The sequence below is a fragment of the Bos mutus genome, chromosome 26 (assembly GCF_027580195.1).
Source record: "Bos mutus isolate GX-2022 chromosome 26, NWIPB_WYAK_1.1, whole genome shotgun sequence".
Taxonomy (NCBI): domain Eukaryota; kingdom Metazoa; phylum Chordata; class Mammalia; order Artiodactyla; family Bovidae; genus Bos; species Bos mutus.
The window spans coordinates 19,646,055-19,667,677 of NC_091642.1; the positions used below are offsets into that span (position 1 = coordinate 19,646,055).

The 21,623-nt window shown below is 41.2% G+C and overlaps 1 pseudogene; it reads left to right on the top strand.

Annotated features, from left to right (window-relative positions):
- Positions 1 to 12,748: 12,748 nt before the first annotated feature.
- On the top strand, positions 12,749 to 18,420 carry LOC102282225 (MRG/MORF4L-binding protein pseudogene; annotated as a pseudogene).
- The last annotated feature ends 3,203 nt before the right edge of the window (positions 18,421 to 21,623 follow it).

The window sequence follows — 21,623 nt, forward strand, 5'->3', positions numbered from 1 at the left end:
GCACCAGTAGTGGGCACTTTGTCCTGAGGACTAAATAGAGCAAATGTTCTGCCCTAATTACAGGTAGAGGACTAAACAGATATTTACAGACCCAAATGGCCCATGTCTCATTCACCTCTCCCAGCTCCTCTTCACTCAGGCTTACTTGTCTAATCAATAACTACAATGTCTCCTAAAAAGCACAAAATGACATTATTTCCCATTAATAATTCTCACTACCTATTCAGGGGGTTGTCCTGAAAATGAAGTTCTCTGAAACATGCACCTTGATCTATGAATTTTCTAGTGGACAGAGTTGTTCTGTGATTTTTCAAATAATTCCAGTAGAAAAGGAGGGATGGATTAAAGCCATGATTAATGCCACTGTGCTCCCACATGCCTTCCTTCCTTAGCTCATCACTGTAAGTAATTACCTGCCTGGTTCTGGGCAAGTCCTTCGTTTGGCTTAAGTCAGCTATTGATCATTTATTTAAGAATTGCATACTCCAGGGACGGTGGGAAAAAACTTCTCTAAATTAATTTCTTGAGCCCACTATGGTCATGAATAAATTTCTTTCATTTCAGACAATTTACATCAGCAACTGCTTAGCACTGGGAATTTGTTTACCACTTCTGACCCGCTCCTCTGAAAATTGGTTTTCCAACCACTCTGCGAGTGGCAGTCTTAAATTGACACATTAAATTTTCAAAATTGTATTTGACTTATTGTCTCCTGCTTGCAATGTAGCTCAGTGTGTTGATAGATGCATGCTGGTGTTCTGGGTGTAAAACTGGAAGGTTCTCAAATGCTTTCTTGATGGGGCTTATCTCACAGGTTGGGACTCCAGATAATAGTTTTCTTAATTGGAGGATGTAGGCATGTAGTGACTTTTGAGTAATCATAGTTTGAAAAATAAAAAAAAAAAAACAAAAAAAAACACACCAAATTATCCAAGCAGACAATTTTAGAACTGGCTTATGTTTATTTTTTACTGGAGCTCCCTAAATGTGAATCAATATGAGCACTGATTATAAGTAGTATAAACTGCTTCTAATAACTTAAAAATATTTCCAAATGTGTAGCCTGAGTCAGAGATGTTGCTATGATAGAGTCCCTCCTTCTTTATAGTGTGTGAATTTGTGTATGTGTGCACACACAAACCTGCTTGCTTTGTAAGTGCCAGGCAATCAGTATAATTGTATGCATCTGCAAGCATTTTCTAATTATTAATTACTCAGTGCTAACAACTCCCTCAGGTTTTAAAACAATCTTTTTGGACAAGGGATTTGCTGCTCCTTAGAAACAATCCTGTCCCACCATTTAACAGGCATGCCAGAAGTTTCCCTGTGTGCCCACCATTCAGGTTGGTTCAAGCACTTTCATGAGTTAATAGGTATATGAAGCAGGACTAGAATATTGTATCAGAAGAGTTGAAAAAAGTTCCCAGATTCAAGGAAGGAATGCAGATGTTGATAAGAGAATCTAAATGTGTTACAAATGTATGAGACAACTTTATCAAAGGAGGTAGGGGGGAAACGTGCTGACCTAAGTAACTTTGGAAATGAATAGCATCTGTGAAACTAATGGCAAAAAGGTTTATTCACAAGAACTTTAGTGGATAGAGTTATTTTCCATCAAAGTATGGGTTATAAATGCTGACACTATTCTGTATGTATATGTGAACAATTAAGTAAGTGGGTGATGGATGATAGGAAATGCATTTCTCAGTGTTAGACTGATAATTTACAGGTAAACGAGAGGAAACCAGAATGATCCAGTGATGACAGAGTAGTGTTGGAAACATCCGTACTAACTTGTGTTTACTTGGCAGAGATACAGGTGGTTGCAAATAGAAATACTCTTACATATGTGTGTGTACATGGGTTAGTATATGCTCATATATTTATTTGCTCCATCATCTGAAAGGAATGATACTCCAGTAGCAATGAGCATAGCTAGCACTCAGATCTTGGTTTCTAAAACCATTCTCCAAAAATAAAAAGGATGGAGGAACCAGGGTTTTCTAGAGAAATATCTGTTACTAAGACTGGAGCAGGAAACATGCTGGATGGTCCCGAAACATCTTATTGTGTAACCTTAGGAAGTAAGGACATGTTCAAAAACCAAAACAAAGCAATGAGGGCATGTCAAAGGAGCACAGGAACCGATTGAAAGAGTACTCAATGTACAAAGTAGGAAAAATTTGAGCAAGAAATAAAGTAGTACTGAATTATAAGCCAAAGTGTACACAAGTACTCATGAGTTAATTGACTCAATGATTGAATAAATTAATAAATGAGTAGATAACTTAATAAATGAAGAAGAAGAGATAAATCTCCTGTGTAGAAAGATTCCAAATAACTTATGTAGATACTCTACCCTAAAGAGGGGTGATCTCCCTCCAGAGAGTACACTATGGAAGAAGAGGATAAAGTGTGACTTTTCAGTGGAAAAACCTGATAAAGACTACCCAACCCAGGTGATCAAGGTCAACATCAATAGTTGACTTTCTGTTGATGGTATATACATACTCTTGATATGATGAAATGAAAATGGCATTTTATCTCTGCCATCTTCCTCCCTGAATCTGTTATGAGAAAAAAATCTAATTCCAGTAGGCATCTGACAATATACCTGAGCAGTACTCCTCAAAACTATTGAAGTCATCAAAAACAAGGCACATCTGTGAAGTTGTCCCAGCCAAGAGCCTAATGGAGACATGATGATTAAATGTAATGTGGTGTCCTGGATAGGATCCTAGAACATAAAAGGGATATTAGGTTAAAATCTCAGGAAATATGAAAACAGTATAGACTTCTGTTAATAGCAATATATCAGTATTGATTCATTCACTGTAACAAATACACTGCATTGGTGTAAAATGTTAATAATAGGGGGACCTGGATACAAGAGTAAAGTGAGAACTCTGTACTATCAGTTTTTCTATACTGTTTTCTCAATCTGAAACTGTTCTAGAAATAAAGTCTATCAAAAGAAAACCCAAATCTTAATGTCTTGAAACAACAAAGGTTTAATTCTTGTTTAATTATGTTATATCAGTCTCAGTTCAGCTGGAGTTTAGTCCATACTGCCTCATTCAAGGATACTGGCTCCTCAGCCTCAAAATGAAGACTGTAGCTAGTCAGCATGGAAGATGGTACCATAAGGAAACTCCGTGCACTAGCTTTTCAGAGAATTCTGAAAGTGATTATGTCATTTTTGCTCAAATTTCATTGGGCAAAGCAAGTTGTATGACCACATCTAACTTCAAGGAGTTTGGGAACTGCAGTTTCTCTTAGGTACAAAAGGAGGAGAACCAGACATCTTGGTGACCAGCACTAATGATGAGCAAACTATTTCATTGCTTTTTTCCCCCAATGATATTCTGCAATTTCTACTTCTTAAAAACAAAGCCTCTCCCCACTTCCCAACTTAACACCCACTCCTTGATTTGTGGGAAATGCTAAAAGACTGAAAATATAGTCTCTGCCCCGGAGGAGCCTATATTTTGGCTGGAAAAAAAATGATATAATTATGTAGTGACTCAGGAGACATCCCAATGACTCAGGAGACATACATTCAAAATCTGCGTCAAATGAGGAGGATGGCCTTATACATACTCTGACTCTTCTGAGGGGAGAATTCCCTTTAGGTTGGAAAGGAGTATATTCTCATCAGGCAAGCTTTACAGAGGAGACTGATTAGTGCACTGGGAGAAAGAATATACAGGAGGCCAATAGTGAAATTGTGGGTACCAGGTAGAAAAAGATGGAAGAATTGCTCCACTCAAATATCAGACCCTTGAGGCTGGGCTAAATATACTTTTTCTGCCTTTAGCACCATGACTGGCACAGAAGGATGGTTCTCAGAGTTTTGTTGGCTGGAATGACATTTGGATACCATTATTATGCGAGGAGAAGAAGGCAATGGCAGTCCACTCCAGTACTCTTGCCGGGAAAATCCCACGGGTGGAGGAGCCTGGTAGGCTGCAGTCCATGGGGTCGCGAAGAATTGGACACGACTGAGCGACTTGACTTTCACTTTTCACTTTCATGCATTGGAGAAGGAAATGGCAACCCACTCCAGTGTTCTTGCCTGGAGAATCTCAGGGATAGGGGAGCCTGGTTGGCTGCCGTCTATGGGGTCGCACAGAGTCAGACGACAGAAGCAACTTAGAAGCAACAGCAGTATGTCAGGAAGTGATGATATGTGTGGACAGGATGGAACCTGTAAGGATGTTTGACTTGAGTTTCACATGTGTTTTCTCATATAATTTTCACAGCAACATTGTGAGGTGGGCATTATATTCATATGTTATAGATGAGCAGACATACGAAGTAGGGAAGTGGAATGACTTGTCTAAGTTCGCAGAGCTACAGGAGAGCTTAGATTAAAATCTAGGTCTCCCTGATTCCCAAACTCCTCTCTCTCTCCTCCCCATCTCTTACATAAAAAGTGATGAGTTGGATGCTGACCAGTGATTGGAGTGAGACTAGAGGATCAGAGAGAAGCTACTGCAGCAGGGCAGACAGGCGTGCTGAGAACCTGCATCGAAGAGGTGGGTGTTGAGCTGGACTGGAAGAGAAAGAAGTGCAAGACTTATGAAGAAACAGTGATACTCTCTGGGGGCTGATTGGCAATGGAGAAAGAAAAGAGGGATCAATTAACTATGCTAAGACATTGCTGCTCATTCACCATAAATTGTAGTTTCTGCTGGGCCTCCAGAGATGTGCTGGATCCATTTAGGCAACAAGTGGTTTAAAAGGTGATGGGTCCTAAAGTCATTGGGTACTAAGGCACCTGTCTAAGGGAGAGGAAACCCAAAACAGTGATGTTTAGCCATTGTAATGTCTTTATTTGACCACCATTAAGCAAATGCTGTACTCATTCCATCCCCACTGCCCCGGTGTCTGTTGCACAGATGAATATTAAGTGAAAAGAGTAATATTATTCCACTGTCAGTTTACAGGAGGTGCCTCCTAAAGCTTCAGTGCTTCTGGAGGACTGGAATTAGAGAATATCTGCTTCTCTTCTTCTTAGAGGACAAGTTGAAGCCAAATTTTCAGATTCTTCCCTAATAAACCAAGGAAAGAGTGTAATTTTGTTTCAAAATGCACTTCTCTGTCAAAGGCTACCATTTATCCCTTCTCCTTCCAGCTGAAGTTGTTAATATTCAAGCTGGTGCTATGTAGAAGATTAAGCTTACTGTGTATTCTCCAGCCATTTATGCTAATTGTAGCCTCTCATTTGTATTGAAAGATTCATAAAAGTATCAGGAGACACTTTATACTGAATTAAAAACTGTTGGACTGGGCGTTTCAAGGCTTCTGCTCCGAAAAGAACAATTATTAAAATGTATTATTCAATTAAACCTGGAAATCTGTATCTCCAAAAGTCGGGAGTCTGAGTAAAAGTGCTACCAGTTAGAATGGGTCCATTAAGTCTGACAGTTGTAGTATATTATATTTTATGTGAAGCTGAACAAGAGAATAGGAAGTCGAGAAAGGCTAATGGTGGGATTTAGGACATACTACTCCCAAAAATGACACCTGGCATCTTGAATATTTTAAGCTGAAAGGGTTTGAGAAAAGTGCAAAAGCAGGAAGGTTGCTCTGACCTCCTTCCTCCCTTCTTTTCTTTTCTGAAATATAAATTCTTATGTGAGAGATGTCTGCCCTACGTTGGACAAAAGGAACATCTTTATCTCCAAAGACAAAGGGACTCCTAACAGACCTTGTTAAACTTCCCCCAGCTGACTACAATGACCTTACACCCCTTAACCTACATATTCCTTCACAACAGCCCACTCTTCACCCAACCGAGCATAAAATACACAGGTCTGTTTTTTGGGGGAAAATCTTCATTTCCTTATGAAGGCTCCCATATCACATAAAACTTATATTAAATAAGCTTTTGTGCATTTCTTCTGTTAATCTGTCTGTTAGTTTAATTTTCAGACCCAGCCAGTGATCCTAAGAGGATAGAAGAAAACTTTTCCCCTTTAAGTTAACAGAGAGCAGTGGAGGTGTTCTGAGCTGTTTGGTCTCCCAATCCCCTAGTAGGTAAAAAAACACTTCTGGTCTGGTGAAAAAAAAAAAAAAGCTCTCTGGACTTCTCATACTTTCCTAAACTAGTCGGTGAACTTGCAGAAGCGGTCAGGCATCCATTCAGAAAGCCACCTGCTGACAGTCGCTTCAAGAAGACAATGACATTGCTAAAGAAGAGAGCCAGGAAAAGAGGCCAGGATGAAAGATTCTCAACTGAGAGTAGCTTTCCTGGGTTTAATTTTCCCTCTTCCAAGAAACAGGAGCCAAAGAAGTCCATTCTCCAAATAACCAGCAGTGTCCATGGCTTAAGCTTCCATTTGCTCAGTTTGTCCATTCCTCTGTTTGATGGGTTTAAACTCACCTGAGCTACTTGTTTCGCTGCAGTTGTTGAGCCAAGGCCTTCAGCAAGTCCAGGGTCCCCTGGCACAGAGCCTTGGCTCCTTGGTCCTGAGTACATTAGCTGCATGCTGACTTTCTGCTTCCTGGCTTGGCCAGAGCTTTGTAGAACACACGTTACATAAGAATGGAAAATAGCTAGAAGGAAGGAAAATAGATTGCATTATTTTCAAAATCTCTAACCAAGAGGAGTGTTTGCTGTCTAAATAAAGTAGGCTGCTCTGACGCACCCAGAAATTTGGCATTTAGGATGTGTGATACAGAAGCCAAGAGCTACTGCCTCAGGAGTCTGTCAAGTCTGAGGAATGGATTTCCCCCAGGCCAAGGGATCTGGAATGTTATGGGTTTCCAATAAATATTGAATGAAATCTGGATCTGATCATCATCTTTGGAGAGGACTCTCACTATTGGCCAGGAACAGAGTTGCTTCAGCATTTAGCAGATACATCTGAAAAGTCCTCAAAAATGAGAACGTTTGAGGCTGGTGCAGTCATAGTTCCTCTTCTCAAAAATCTTTCCACTGGAGAGGTTTAAAATTTTGGTTTGTTTTGTTAAATAAATGTTGAACACCCATATAGCCCAGGTACTATTCCAGACATTGGACAACACACCATGATGACCTAGGCTCTGAGCTCAAGAATTTCTGAGGTTATGACCTAACTATACTAGTAAGTAGCGTGTTTGTTGAGACTTCACTTGAGCTCAGTTTTTCTGTGTGAGGCATTGTGAGAACCACAGCAGAAAGCAAGTCCTTACTGTTTACTGAGGTTACAGAATATACACGCATGAATAATGAAGGCCAATTTAACTCTGATGTGTTTTGGGCAGCACGTGGGTGAAAGTCAATCGTAATGTCCACATTGCTAAATCCTATACTTTTTTTTTCACATCCCATTGTGATTGAGCTTTTATCAACAATTGACAGGGGTCATCATTCTGTTTTCCTTTTGTGCGGTGGTTTTAAAATCTGACTTCCACATTTATTTACACTGCTCCCATGAAGAGGTAACATCTGTGTCCCCTCCTTCAATCTTATTGGCTTTGTGATTACTTCGTAGTGCAGTGTAGATTAAGTTACACTATGTGACACAAGCTGGAATCAAGATTGCGGGGAAAAATATCAATAACCTCAGATATGCAGATGACACCACCCTTATGGCAGAAAGTGAAGAGGCACTAAAAAGCCTCTTGATGAAAGTGAAAGTGGAGAGTGAAAAAGTTGGCTTAAAGCTCAACATTCAGAAAACAAAGATCATGGCATCCGGTCCCATCACTTCATGGGAAATAGATGGGGAAACAGTGGAAACAGTGTCAGACTTTATTTTTCTGGACTCCAAAATCACTGCAGATGGTGACTGCAGCCATGAAATTAAAAGACGCTTGCTCCTTAGAAGGAAAGTTATGACCAACCTAGATAGCATATTCAAAAGCAGAGACATTACTTTGCCAACAAAGGTTCGTCTAGTCAAGGTTATGGTTTTTCCTGTGGTCATGTATGGATGTGAGAGTTGGACTGTGAAGAAGGCTGAGCACTGAAGAATTGATGGTTTTGAACTGTGGTGTTGGAGAAGACTGTTGAGAGTCCCTTGGACTGCAAGGAGATCCAACCAGTCCATTCTGAAGGAGATCAGCCCTGGGATTTCTTTGGAAGGAATGATGCTAAAGCTGAAACTCCAGTACTTTGGCCACCTCATGCGAAGAGTTGACTCATTGGAAAAGACTGATGCTGGGAAGGATTGGGAGCAGAGGAGAAGGGGACGACAGAGGATGAGGTGGCTGGATGGCATCACTGACTCAATGGATGTGAGTCTCAGTGAACTCCAGGAGTTGGTGATGGACAGGGAGGCCTGGCGGGCTGCGATTCATGGGGTCGCAAAGAGTCAGACAAGACTGAGTGACTGATCTGATCTGATCTGATGTGACTTTGGAGGCTAGGTGGTAGTAGGCTTTTCCTGCGTCTCTGGGGTCACTTGCTCTGGCAGAACTGTGTGCCATTTATGAAACTTATGTTGGAGAGGCCCTGTGTAGTCATTCTAGTCAACAAACCCAGCTAAATCCCTAGCTGAAACCAGCGTCCATTGAAAAACACACCAGTGAACCACCTGAATGTCCAACCCAGTTGAGCCTTCAGATAACAGCACACCTCGTTGACATCTGATTGTGTCTGCATGAGAGAGCCCAAATGAGAACTTCTGCATCGAGCCCTTTGCACGTGCCCAGCCTGCAAAATCATAGGCGAAGTAGCAGTTGTTTCAAGTTGCTACAGTTGAGGGCTATTTGTTATACAGCAGTAGTGACTAAAATACATGATATTAAATCTCCTGAGTTGCCTACTATTCCTCTATCCATTTTTAGTCACCTTTGTCAGCTCATCTAGGCCCATGTGCTAAGAGCACAGAGATGGGATTTAGGATCATGGTACTTTCTTCTGACTTCCAGTTCCATGGATCCTGTTGCCCAGTTGAATATCTCAAAGATGCACAATTGCCTTCTTTGGTTCCTTGACCACACAGTATTTCCTTTTGCCACAGGGCTTGCATGCATTGTAGTTCTCTCTCCTAGAATGCCTAACACTGCCCTGCATGAACCCCTCATCCCTCAGATCTGAGATCCCATTTCTAGAAATGGCTCTTGTTCACAAAAGTTTTCCCTGAGATCAGGTTTTCTTGTTTCATGTTCCTATGGAGCATTTAACTCCATTTTAAAAAGTGCATCCTGTCAGCACTGTATTTCCTTTTAAAGCTAAGATCTGGCTCCAGTACTACATGCAGTCCATGACAGAATGAATGGCATCTCAATTTTGGTCACAACTTTTTCCCGCAACACTAGCACAGTGCCTGACCCCGAGTAATCACTCAATTATTATTTACTCTTTCATTCCACTCCCAACTCTAGTCCCATTTCATTCATTCATAACTTCAGTGGTTCCCTCATTCAGCAAATATTAATCATAATAAAGGCTAACTAAACCCTGTTATGTACCAGTGCCTGAGCTAAGCACTTTATAAGTGCCATCTCCTGAATGTCTCATGTTAACACTATGAGGAAAGTAGTATTATTGCCCTTTAATAGAAGGGAAAGGCAAGATAAATATGGTTCCTAAGGCCATGAAATTATTAAAATGGCAGAGCAAGGATTTGAACCCAGTTCTGTCTGGATTTTAATCTCATGTTCTTGAGCACTGCTCTGATAAGGAGTGGTGGAGGCATGATCTCCTTGCGGTAAAGGATAAGTCTGAAGCCAATGATCACCTCCTTTCCTCATGTAGTTGATGGGAAGCAAAATATGGATGGTAGCTTCTATCCCCTGTGATAAACTGAAAGGCATGAGAGCTGATGGGGCAAGAGAGCCCTGTGTCCTGGCTCCCTTCTCCCAGCACCTAGCGTCTTACAAAGCCTAAACCTTGTTTCTAACTGCACCTTGGCTTCCTACTTATGTAGGCCTTCAGAGGTTGGGAGGAAAGCGTGGTCCTCTTTAAGGCTCTAGCCAGCCTCTGCTGGAGTTTTAGGGATGATTGGAAGCAGGTAATCTACCTGTGAAGTAGCAGAACCATCATCTCACCAAATATGCCTGTGCTCATTATTTGCTGAGCAAAATGACTCCCACACTAATTTGTCAGTCTAGCTAGCAGACTGGAGGTGCCGCAGGACCCCTGACTGCCTGGTAATCTAATGGAACAGGGAATACTTCATTACCCTTCAGGTTTTGCACTCATTCTGAACCCAATTATCGTTGTTGCTGCCTACTGCTCAGGGTTGAACTGGCTGACATCTTATTATGGTTGCATCAGCCTTTTCGGTCAGCTAAAGATGTGTGTCAGGGTAGTGTCCCAGAGCTTAAGGAATTAGTCATGAGCAGATGAGTGAGGCTGAGCAGAGGGAGATGACCTCTTATCATGAAGTCCGATGTGTTAGACATGTTGCTTTCCAAGTACGAACTCTGATAGGGTTTCCTGAGGGGATGCAAAGATTCTGAGCAAAGCCTCCAAACAAATGGAACAGAGAATGACCTCACATGAATATAGAGCTTGGCATTTAGTTTCACAAGCCTCGTTGGATTCTCACTCCTCTTATTGAAAGATTTATTACTTTATTGTGCCAGACCTATGTCCCTTTCAGAGAGAGTCAGCTCTTTCTTTACAAAGCCACCTCCACTCATATGAAAATTACATTATCTGTATCCCAAGCAGGGATACTTCCTGAGAATGAAATGAAGCACTAAGATAATCAGTAAGTGTTAATTGGTCGATAACAAGCATAAAATGGAACTCTCCTGGGCAAACTGCACAACGCCACAATGGACTCCTTGATATTATTAATCCCCAGTAAGAATCAAGTAGAAAACCACTGCTAGGAAGCCCGAATTTTTAAGAATAAAGGGAGGCTGTGGCATAAAATGTGGGACTTGAATTGCTTTTTGACTGTACAGGTTAGCAGCCTTCAAAGTCAGTGCCACTGGAGATCCCCAGTTCCCACAGCAGAAAGGTGAGAAGAAAAGCTGTCAGCGTTGGTAATGGAAGTTGGTTAAGAGTCTGGGCAAGGCTGCAGGATTGCCCTGGTAAAAAGACCAGATCAAATAGAAATTTAATTGAAAAATGTCACCTCGTCATAAGTGATTCACTCAACAATGCTGAAGGAATGGCTTAGAGTTTTGCCAACAGCAGCCAGCCTGGAACTGCAGGCCCCTCCTATCCCTTCTGATCTTAGTTGTTAGGTCCTTGAACAGAAAATGCAGTTTATGTCATCCAGTCTTCCAAGTTAAGATTTGGGCGGGGCGTTCTTAAAGCAAATGGTGGTTCAGTGAATAGGACCAAAGAGAACACACTCAGCTTAAGGGCAAACATTAAACTTGGAGAAACAGTTTAAAGTGGGAAAACAGAATGCTACAGAACTCTATAGAGCCAATGATAAAAATGAAAATATTGCTTTCAAGTAGCCTAGAAAGAGGGCATTTATGAAACACACAGGAAGTATATCAATTTTAGACAAGCAGATCCGTGATAGCTCTAAAATATGTTTTCTGTAAAATATACTCTGCAAAAACAAATTAGATGTCAGTAACAATAGTCAACATTTGTTGAGCACTTATTCTGTGTCAGGCTGTATTCAAAACCTATAACATGTATTTTTTCATTCAGATATATAGGAAGAAATAAAAGGAAGTTGAATAAATTTAAATAAAATTAAAATTGCAATGGCAGAATTTGAATCCTACATTAGAAACAGCAAAGGGTTGATTTAATAACTGTGAAACATCTAATCCTTGGTATAGAAAAGAATTTATTTTAAAATGCATATAAAAAAGGCAAGTGGATGATAGCTGTTAAACATTATGATACCAACATACTTAAAGACTAGTAAAAACATAAGGAGAAAATGACAAAGATGAAAATGAAGTAGGCAGTTTGCACACAGTGATTTGCATTTGAATAGGCCAAGAGATCAAAGTAAATAGGTAGCGGTGTGAAAAAATAAAATGTTAAGGTTAATTTAATAAATACATACCAAACTTTGTACTCTAGAAAGAATATACCTTTCTGTATTCAACTTCCAATAAAGCACTTATCAAGATAAAATATACGTGTGTGGAGACTGTAAAAATGTTTCAAATGATTCCCCAAACAATCAGAAATCAAATATATCATTTTAAAAAACTTATTTGGCTTAGATGCAATCCACTGCATTAGGAGTACAGAGCTTTAGCCACTGGACTACCAGGAAAGTCCCTTACTATCAAGGAAATAATATTAAAAATTAATAACAAGCGTATTGAAAAGTCTACTCATTTTGAATGAAAATATTATAAATGATCTTGGTCAAAGAGAAAAGTAAAAATTAGTAATATAAAATTAAGGAATTAACAATAATATTAAGTATGGAAGAGTACAGGCAATGCTAAATTCAGAGGCAAATTCTTATCTTTAAATGCTTTTATTCTTAATATAAGACAAAAATAAGTTAAATACTAAGCATAAGAAACTGGATAAGAAAAACAATAAACAATAGGAAGCAAGAGGTAGAAATTAATGTAGATAAAAGATAAATTATTTTGTTTTTAAAGGTAATATTTTTCAAATTCAAAGAAAGCAATAAATTTCATACTGTATGGATGATTATAGAATATAAAGAAATTGCTCCAGTTCTTTTTATGGGTTTAATCTATTACTAAAACCTGAGAGTAAGACAGATCAACCTACATAATGTATTAGTGTATATTATGTATGTTTATGTATATTAAAATTATACTGTGATTTATTCCAGAAGTATAAAAATAGTAGTAAGACTATTAATAAAAGTCATCCACATTAATGGGTCAGAGGATAAACATGACTTGGTAAGACATATAATTAAATACCCATATGTATTAAGTTACAAGTTACATATTTAGTAACTTGGGAATTTAAATACAAAATTTAAATATTTCTAGAGTGGCAGAATTATTCATCTGAAACCTATAACGCACATTATGTTAATGTTGAAATGATAGATATATCCCTGCTGAAGTCACAAGGAAGATGGGATATGCTCTGTTTAAAAAGTGATCTAGGGAGAAAATATTTGTAAAAGACATCTCTGGTAAAGGCCTCATCCAAAATATGTTAGAACTCAACAATAAAGAGTAAATTTTCCAATTTTAAAGCAGGCAAACGATCTGAACAGACACCTCACCAAAGATGATATACAGATAGAAACGAAACATGAAAAATATGTTCACCATCATGCATCACTAGGGAAATTGCAATTTAAAACAATGAGCTATTACTGCATAGCTGCTAGAATGTCTAAAATCCAAAATGCTGGCAACACCAAGTGCCTATGAGAATGTAGAACAGGAACCCTCGTTTCTTGCTAATGGGAATGCAAAACAGTATCAAAAGACGGTTTCGCAGTTTCTTACAAAACTAAACATGCTATTACCATATAATCCAGCATAGTGATTGTTGGTATTTACCAAGAAGATGAAAATTTATATTCATACAAAGCCTGCACACAAATATGTATGACAGCTTTATTCATAACTGCCCAAACTTGGAATCAGCCAAGATATCCTTCAATAGCTGGATGGATAAATAAGTATTTATCATGTAGACTAGGACATTGGGCGTTAATTAGCTCTAACGGAGAATAGCCTCTACGTGCCATGAGTAGTGTGGGTTTGCCCTCAGAACCCAGGGCTGAGTAAGTATCAAGCACAATGCCTTCCCATTGTTTCCATCCCATTCAGGACTGTAGAAGTGTACAGTCACTCAGCCTTGTGCATGGTCACCACCTTTGTGGTTCCTCTCTGTCTTCGCTCACCCACAATATCTCCATATATTACTTGGACACATATACTTTCCACTGACTTTGCCCAAGCTTTCATAAGCTGAAAGAAAACCAGTTATTGATGAGAAATGCAAAACACAAATAGCACTCTACTGACAAATAATGATGAAGCACATTTGGCCATATGTTAACAAGCTTAAAGATAGGAGGCTGACCGTGATTAATATCATGTGCATTCCCCTCAAAGAGTTCCATGAAACTCTCACAATTTGCAGAATTAAACTGTAGTTTGTGTGTAAACAAGATCTTAATGGTTCCTGGAAGATCCTCACATTTTAAAATAATGATCTTGAAAACCAAAACCAAACATCAGTGCCTACAAATGCTGTGAATTGTAATCGATATATCTTAAGACATTAAAAATTCACTGAGCTTAGAAGAGGATGCATCAATTAACATCTCTTTTGAATATGCAAGACTGTGTCAAATCACAGATACTGTGTAGGAGGTGGTGTGAACCTGCTGTTTTTAGCACTTGGGCCATATTTATTGGGCCAAAAATGAGTTACATAAAAATGTCTTGATAGAAATGGCAATGAGAATCCCTCCTGGGAAGATATGTTTAGCTGCATGGAGCTCAGAAAAAAAATGACTTAAAAATACATTTCTAGTGTTACAATTTATATACAGTAAAATGCACCAGATCAGGCCTGTTTAGTTTGCATGTGGCCAAGCCTGTTGGGGCTTCCCTGGTGGCTCAGTGGTAAAGAATCTGCCTGCAGTACAGGAGACCCGGGTTTGATCCCTGGGTTGGGAAGATCCCCTGGAGAAGGGCGTGGCACCCACTCCAGTATTCTTGCCTGGAGAATTCCATGGACAGAGGAGCCTGGTGGGCTAGAATCCATGGGGTTGCAAAGAGTTGGACACGACGGAGTGACTAACACTTTCGCTTTCAAGCCTGCCCAAACCTTCAGTCACATTGACTTAATCATCACGTGTGTATTGCCTCCTGCACTGAAAGTTCTAGGGCTTCAGATATAGCTGGATGCAGGGGCTCAGGTGGTATCATCAGGACAGTCTGTTTTTCAGCTTTGTTTTCTTTCTTTGCTGGTTTCAGCCACCCTCTCTCCTTGTGCCCCTCTCAATTTCCCATCTGTTTTTTTTCCTGAGTTGAAGTCCAGGCAAAATGAGAACTCCGTTTTTCTTACAGTTCTGACTAAAGTCAGAGGACTGCAGCTCTTTGGCTTGGATTAGGTCACATACTTTTCCAAACACTGGTCACTGTGGCCGGGAGTTTGGAGGATCAGTTCTACCCTCTTCCCATGTGCTGGGGTAACAGGATAATTGGAGCGCTGGTTCCAGAAAACAAAGAATGGATGCTGGACAAGAAAGTTAACAAATGTCCACGAAAACTCGGAAGGAGGCTTTAATCTCTTCTTACATGAAATGGTGATGTGATGATGATATTAATGAACATAATCACTATTGCTTATGAAATCCCCACTGTATTCCAAGCTCTATCTACAAACAGTCCTGATCATAACACCGTAAGACCAGCATTAGTGTGCCCTTCTACTAAGGATAACTCTGAAGCTCAAAAAGATTAAATGAATTGCCAAGACAGAGTAGCTATTAAGTGAGGAAGTCAGAATTTAAAGTCTCTCATAGCTCCATCTATTGTGCCTGTCCCTAAGTAAGCATTTCTTGCTTGTGATTTGATAGGGGAAAAATGGAGCATGTGTGTGTATGTGTGTATCTGTCTACTGAGAACTGAGAGACAGATGGCTAAGGAAACAAGTCACACAGGGGAAAAAATGCTTTGAGACTGGGCACCCCTGACTGCATGGGCATGTCCCACCAGCAGTACATTTTGCATTTCTGGAAACGCACAGGCCCACGTGTGGTTGGGAGACCCCCGTCTATGGGGACTCTGTGAGGTGGGCAGGCAGTTTTTCCACATCACATATTTCTATGGCTTTGTTTTCCTTGTCAAGTTCCCGACAGCTGCGAAACTTATTAAGACAGAATCGTGTTGCATATTCATCAGACGACTTGTTAATCATCTGCTAGGCCCCTTCGGAGAGCAGGAGTCCTGGAGCTCAAATGATGAATAACAGACAGCATGTCCTCACCCGCTCTTGAGGGTTGGTATTGGCAATTATATAAAAGTTTTTGGGAAAGTGGGTTTAAAGCAGGAGAATTCGTTGTTTGTGACTCCACTATGATTTCTTTTTGATCATCTACTCGTTATCTTCCTCTGTCCCCACTGTTTAGGTAAAATAGGAATACTCTCCAGTTTACAGAAGGGAAAACAGACCCAAAGAATGAATGAAGGGCTTCAGTGCAGGGCATGCTGGAATTCAGGGCTCTTAATCCTCCATTCATGGGCTTCCCTGGTGACTCAGTGGTAAAGAATTCGCCTGCAGTGCAGGAGATGCTGGTTCCATCCCTGATCCAGGAAGATCCCCTAGAGAAGGAAACGGCAACCCGCTCCAAGATTCTTGGTTGGGAAATGCCATGGGCAGAGGAGCCTGGTGAAATACAATCCAAGGGGGTGCAAAAGAGTCACACACAACTTAGTAACTAAACACAGCCCTTCATTCAGCATCCCTAGGAGTGGGGATCTTTCATCTGTGCTTTGCTGCGAGAAGCTGCTCATTTGAACACATGATTATCAAAGATGTGTGCCCTTTGTCTCTTTAGTTCACCAACAAATTCCAAATTCCTAGAACAGTGCCTGGGCCAAAAAAGAGGGTCAGATATATTTGCTGAGTGAGTCCAAGCTCCCTAGACTCCAAGTAGGCACCTTACTTATGACACCCAATGAACATTGCCCAGTGTCAAGCCACTATGATTTTCAGGAGTAGTGTTTTTTGTAAGGCCTCGCAAAGAGCCGCAGTGAATGCTGCTGATTCCCACAAACCCAGTCTGATTGCAAACCCTCGCTCAGGATGCCTCTCTAGGTTTCTAGCAGATCTCAAAATTATGCCTCAAAATTGCTTCTCCTGTCTGCTATGTTCTTCCCTCACCACTTACCTTAAGATGGGCCCAGCTCTTGCCTTAATTCTTCCAAAGCACAGATAATGCCAGTCTGAGGTATTTAATAATCAATTTTCTCTTCTGTAGAATGAGCACAGTAATAGTGGAACCTATTTCATAGTGATTATCAGGAGTTCCTGAGACAACAGGTGTGAAATATCAGGTGTGGAGTAAGTATGGTAAGAGTTAGCTATTGTCATTATCATCAAGAGGTGCTGGAATCGGATCACTGGGTTCAGGTTCCAGCTCTGCTGTTTGGTAGCTGTGTGATCTTGTTGCTTAACTTCCCTCTGCCTCAGTTTCTCATCTGTAAAATGGGGATAAAAATGGAATTTGCCGAATAGGGCTTCTATGAGGCTTAAATGAATCAATATCTTGTAAAGAAGATGGAGTATTTGCGGACACATAGTCAGTGTCATAAATGTAGCAGCAGTGGTATCTGGTCAGATACCAGTGTCTCGGCTCCTGGAGTCCTGGGCTCTCAGGACCCGGTTTCTCCACTTTGCTTTTACTCACCACCTTCTCAGAATTCTTCACCTTCCGCCTACCCAGTCTTTTACTTATCCTTTGTCCTCTATCTTTCTCTTCAGACCTTGTCAGAGGAAAAACAAAAATGTTAGACCCAGAATGGCTCGGTCTATGATTAAGATGGCCTGTTAATGCTCTTGACTGAAATTCTCAACATCTCAGAAGTATATGCATGTGTCTATATATACATTTAGGCCCAGAGGCATCTGGACTTTGCCGACCACCCATCCCTCTTATAAGTCCGTCTCCTGCTCCTTGACCTTGTCTCCGTCCTGCAGGGTAGCCCTGATACACCTGCTTTGAGAGTCTTCTCTTTCTGCGGGGAAGCATAATGTGCTAGTGGTTAAGAGGACAGTCTGCTGAAGCAGACAGCCCCACAGGGAAGTCTTGACTCTGTGATTTCTACCCCAGGCAATTTCCTTTCTTCTCTTGCTCCTCAATTCCCTCAACCGTAAAGTGGGTAGAATAAAAGTTACCTCATTGACTGTGAGGCTTAGAAAAGTTGTGTGAAAAAACTTTTATGTGAAAGTAGGTAGTAACATGGCAGTCGTGTATAAAATTCATAGTCTGCAGTGATCCCTTTAGGTTTTTTGCTCTAATTCTAATTCTAATCTGTATCCGAGACAAGTTCAGCCAGAACATCGGTCGGCAGGTCCCATCCAAGGTCATCTGGGACCACCTGAGCACCATGTATGACATGCAGGCACTGCACGAGTCTGAGATTCTTCCGTTCCCAAATCCAGAGAGGAACTTCATCCTTCCAGAAGAAATCATTCAAGAAGTCCGAGAAGGAAAAGTGATCATAGAGGAGGAAATGAAAGAGGAAATGAAGGAAGATGTGGACCCCCACAACGGGGCTGATGATGTTTTTTCATCTTCAGGAAGCTTGGGGAAAGCAACAGAAAAGTCCAGCAAAGACAAAGAAAAGAACAACTCGGACTTGGGGTCCAAAGAGGGGCCAGACAAGCGGAAGCGCAGCTGGGTCACCGACAAAGTCCAGACCGCCAACAGCAACCCCTCCAGCCCCAGCGCAGCCAAGCAGCGCCGGTGGTAGATACTCACAGCAGGCGGGTGCTGTGGTCTCGAGGCAGTGGGAGGGTCAAATACCACCTGCCCTACTGCCTGCCCTCGGGTGCCAGAGGCTCCTGAGGTGCCACTCAGACCGTCTGGGTGACAGAGGATGAGATGGTTGGATGGCATCACCGACTCAATGGACATGAGTTTGAGTAAACTCCGGGAGTTGGTGATGGACAGGGAGGCCTGCTGTGCTGCAGTACATGAGGCTGCAAAAAGTCAGACATGACTGAGCAACTGAACTGAACTACACAGTAAATGACAGATCAGTTATCCTTACAATTTGTGGCACATTAAAATCATCTAGAGAGATTTTAAGGCTCTGAGGCTCATGGAGTATGCCAGACTAATTAGAATTTCTAGCAGCGGTGGACACTAGTATTTTTAAAATATACCAAGGGCTGCCAAGTTTGGGGCCAGTGTTATAGATTGCTTTCCAGTCTCTTTGCAAATAGCATGAACCATAGAGTTTGGCCCTGCTGTGTGATCTGATGCTGTTGTGTCTAAGGATATCTTGCCTGTGAGTGGTGTTTTGCCCATGTGTCATGTCAGCCCAGCCAGAACATAAGGGCCAAGGGAACTGACCACAGCACAGACCTCCTTGTCTTCACCATCCTGAAGCCTAGAAAGGTGTGTGTCTTGAATTCAGCATGAGTTTGTTCGTGATGAATTAATTGAAATAGAAAATAGGCTTTAGCTGGTAGAAAGGTGACCTGACAGGCCATTTCAAAGAGGTTGAAAGCTGACAGCAGGGAGTCTGAGGCCAGTCCATGCTGCTTGCTGCTTTATTTGAAATATGACACTCTCTAATTGTGTGACCTTAGATAAGTTAATTAACCTCTTTGTGCTTCAATTTCTCCATCCATAAAAGGGAGTTAATAATAAGACCTACTTCTTAGAGTTGTTGTAAGAATTAAATACAACGCATGTGAAGTACTTAACATAATACTTCACCAGGAAGTGTTGCCTGTTACTACTATTATTATCCTGAAGACTTGTTCTAACCTGCCTCAGAGTTCAGCTACAGGCCTATGCAACAAACTGGTGTGATCATAAGATGTTTATTTCTCCGTTTCCTTGGATGGGGTCTGAGACAGTAGAGTTGCTTTATTTGGAATTCTGTTCTGCTTTATTGACTATGCCAAAGCCTTTGACTGTGTGGATCACAATAAACTGTGGACAATTCTGAAAGAGATGGGAATACCAGACCACCTAACCTGCCTTTTGAGAAACCTGTATACAGGTCAGGAAGCAACAGTTAGAACTGGACGTGGAACAACAGACTGGTTCCAAATAGGAAAAGGAGTACGTCAAGGTTGTACATTGTCATCCTGATTATTTAACTTATATGTAGAGTACATCATGAGAAATGCTGGGCTGGAGGAAGCACAAGCTGGAATCAAGATTGCCAGGAGAAATCTCAATAATCTCAGATATGCAGATGACACCACCCTTATGGCAGAAAATGAAGAACTAAAGAGCCTCTTGATGAAAGTGAAAGTGGAGAGTGAAAAAGTTGGCTTAAAGCTCAACATTCAGAAAACTAACATCATGGCATCTGGTCCCATCACTTCATGGCAAATAGATGGGGGAACAGTGGACACAGTGTCAGACTTTATTTTTCTGGGCTCCAAAATCACTGCAGATGGTGATTGCAGCCATGAAATTAAAAGACGCTTGCTCCTTGGAAGGAAAGTTATGACTAATCTAGACAGCATATTAAAAAGCAGAGACATTACTTTGTCAACAAGGGTCAGTCTAGTCAAGGCTATGGTTTTTCCAGTGGTCATGTATGGATGTGAAAGTTGGACTATAAAGAAAGCTGAGCACTGAAGAATTGATGCTTTTGAACTATGGTGTTGGAGAAGACTGTTGAGAGTCCCTTGGACTGAAAGGAGATCTAACCAGTTCATCCTAAAGGAGATCAGTCCTGGGTGTTCATTGGAGGGCCTGATGTTGAAGCTGAAACTCCAATACTTTGGCCATCTGATGTGAAGAGCTGACTCATTTGAAAAGACCCTGACACTGGGAAAGATTGAGGGCAGGAGGAGAAGGGGACAACAGAGGATGAGATGGCTGGATGGCATCACCCACACAATGGACATGGGTTTGGGTGGACTCCAGGAGTTGGTGATGGACAGGGAGGTCTGGAGTGCTGCAGTTCATGGGGTTTCAAAGAGTCGAACATGACTGAGCGACTGAACTGAATGCATCAGAGTTTTTTGTTTGTTTTTGTTTTGTTTTTTGTTTATTTTAGTACTCAATACCATGCCTGACACATACTAGAACTCAGTAAATGTTCAAATGAAAGAATAAATAGAGGAGCTGAGCCATCTCTCTTAGACACTGCTGGTTATCGCTGTAAGAAAGGAGGGATCGTGTTTTTTTCGAAAAGAAATACAAATATAGACAAGACTCAGAATGGAGAAAACAGACACCCCAGGCACATTGTCATTTAAATCATCATCAGATGCTACATGTAATTCCTGACACTGACTTCCCACAAGTCTGCCTTACTGTTGCAGAAGAATTTTTCTGGCTGTTTATTTTTGTAGTCTCTCCATCTCAGCCTTTGCTGGGTCCCCACGTCATCCTCGCTAATTCATTCAATTATCAATGCGGCAATGCCTAATTATAAGCTACAGTGAAACAAGTCTAGAAAGGAACACTGTGACAAGTTTCCCTCTGCCTCAGAAAAGGGCCTCATGTCAGCATGGGGCTCAGACGCTTTCTGCTTCTTGAATGCATCAGCTCAGCTACCAGGTCTATGGCCATTCATAGTGTGTTGTCTTACAGATGCTACAGGTTCTGCTTGTTCTATATGGTGTTTTTAAATTAAGGAATTTATTTTTTAATTTTATTTGTGGTTGCACTGGGTCTGTGTTGCTGTGCGCAGGCTTTTCCTAGTTACAGTGGGTAGGGGCTACTCTTTGTTGTAGTGCGTGGGCGTCTCACTGCCGTGGCTTCTCTTGCTGTGAAGCACAGGCTCTGGGCGAGCAGCCTTCGGTAGTGTGGCACATGGGCTTAGTAGCTCCGCAGCATGTGGGATCTTCCTGGACCAGGGATCAAACCCATATCCCTTGCACTGGCAGTCAGATTCTTATCCATTGGATCATCAGGGAAGTCCTGGATCACAAGTTTGTCTACCTTTAAAAGGAAATATAAACCTTTTTGGGGAGGCTACATTTATCTATTAGGTTGGGGAATCCATCTGGTATGACCTGAGAGTGATAAGAATGTGTTAGTTGCTCAGTCATATCCAACTCTTTGCAATCCCATGGATTGTAGCCCCCC